The sequence below is a fragment of the Pinus tabuliformis genome, chromosome 2_2 (genome assembly GCF_031772625.1).
Source record: "Pinus tabuliformis cultivar Carrire ecotype Pingquan chromosome 2_2, CPIR1, whole genome shotgun sequence".
Classification (NCBI taxonomy): Eukaryota; Viridiplantae; Streptophyta; class Pinopsida; order Pinales; family Pinaceae; genus Pinus; species Pinus tabuliformis.
In genome coordinates this window covers 1,165,108,018-1,165,110,221 of record NC_142300.1, presented here as the reverse complement: position 1 = coordinate 1,165,110,221, position 2,204 = coordinate 1,165,108,018, and the positions used below count along the sequence as shown (strand labels likewise).

General features: G+C 36.2%; 1 pseudogene; it reads left to right on the top strand.

The window, feature by feature from the left end:
- Nucleotides 1–912: 912 nt before the first annotated feature.
- Nucleotides 913–1,494, top strand: LOC149197575 (uncharacterized; annotated as a pseudogene).
- The last annotated feature ends 710 nt before the right edge of the window (nucleotides 1,495–2,204 follow it).

Here is a 2,204-nt window from a genome sequence, read left to right as displayed (position 1 = left end):
TCGAGCCTTCTATATAACCAACAACATGAAAAAACATAAACGCAAAGCCATATGAAACAAAACAACGAAACATAAAAGATGAAACTAATTAAAAATCATGTAAACGATGGCAGAAAGAACGAAACAATGAATTGAGAGCCACTAGTTGCTGCTGTGCAAACAGTCTCACATTCTGAATATACGAGCAAGTCGCAGGTTCGGGCTTCTTCAAAAACCTGTAATGCATGTTTTCTGCCAAGATATGATCGTTGGCTTAATGAAAAAATGTTGATTTGTGTAGCTGTAGACGATAGGCAGTTGCGTTTTTTTGGGAAAGAAAGCCAGTTTCGATCAAAATAGAACATCTCAGTGGCAAATTACAATAGACACGTGAAGTAAAATTGATAACAAGTGGTTTCTTTCCCGGAAATTGTGGGATTTAGTCCGCCAGCCAGTTGTACAGCACGCCAGTGATCTGGAAACGTTGCTGAGCGCAGCCACTCAGGAAGGAGCCAGAAATGCCATCGAATCCTCATAAAAATCACGAGAATCTTGCCAAATCAAACCAGAAAGGAAGATAAAAAGATTTGGTTCGTTGTAGTACTTACTGTCAGAGAATAATCGTCTCTATTTCAATTAATTGCTATCCTAGCTTTATCTGATTTCTTGTGATCTCAATCTCTGCAAGATCTCGATTTCCCAGCCCATGAATCTCTCAAAAATCTTATTTATTGGAATGATATAGGGTGCATACCATTGGCGCAAATCCATTGGATAATTTGATGAATGGCCGGTTGAATGCATCACTAACAACACCATAAATGGAGGCAGAGGCCATTCACGATCATCATTGTGAATAGTGAATTAGGGTCTTTGCCATTGTGAATAGTGAATTAGGGTCTCTTCCATTAGTGCTTTCACTGTGCCAACACCATGCCTCCATCCTCATCGAAGGGCATGCCTCTCGGATCCGTAGCCCCTGATTTTGAGTTGCCAGAAGCTCTCACTAGCAAGGTTTGGAAGTTGACTGACTTTGAAGGACATCCCGTGCTGCTGGTGACGTTCATCTGCAATCACTGCCCATTTGTTGTGCATTTGAAGAAGGACATTGTCAAGCTTGCAAATGATTACATGCCAAGGGGGCTTGCAATTGTAGCAATCTCTTCTAATTCTGCTGTAACACACCCTTAGGATGGTCCAGATTTCATGGCTGAAGACGCTAGGACGTTTGAGTATACGTTCCCATATCTATATGAGGAGACACAAGAAGTTGCATGGGCTTATGGAGCTGTCTGCACTCCTGAATTATACCTGTTCAAGAAGAATGGAAATCAGCCATTTGAGCTTGCTTATCATGGACAATTCAACGATTCCAGACCAAATAACAACAAACCTATTACTGGAAGTGACTTAAGGCAAGCTTTGGATTGAGTCCTGAGCGACCAACCAATAAATTTTGCACCAAAGCCAAGTGTTGGATACAGAATTAAGTGGCACCCGAGTGAAAACGTGTAAATTTTGTCTTCTTCATGACTCCGGTTAATAAATATTCTCCATCCCTACATCTGCAATTTCATATTTTTAGGCCGCAGAAAATGATGAATTCCTACGCCATCAACCCTCCATATGCCATTTTGCGTTTTGGTTTACGTTTGGTTTTCCATTTGTTTTGGGTTTCTTTTCCATTTTTAGATTAAATTTGTTTTGTATTATATTGTATGTATTTTTATTTTTATTTGTTTTGATTTGTATTTGTATATATATTTAGTTATAATTTCTTAATATTTGATTTATTTTGATTAATATATTCAGTTAATGTTTGATTTGTATTAATATATGTAATCATTGTATTAATATATTAATTATATTAATATATTAATATGTTATAATTATATTATTAATGCACAAAAAATAAAACAAACAAAATTCACGCAGGTTTGAAAATAAATAATGGAACACTTGGAAACAAATTTTGAGGATTGATTTATCAAACATTTGGAGGATTCTATAGATGATGATTATCTTGTTTCGATAGCTTCAAGTTGGCATTAAACTCATAACATATTCATGTTGAATGCTTTTATATCACATACTAATATGCAGAACACAACAAATCTTTCTAATGCCAAATTCTTTTGCCGAGCATATTTCATCTGACACAAACAGGGAGTATTACTTTTCATGGTTATTTTTAAGAATGGATTGATTTTAATATCATGATTAAG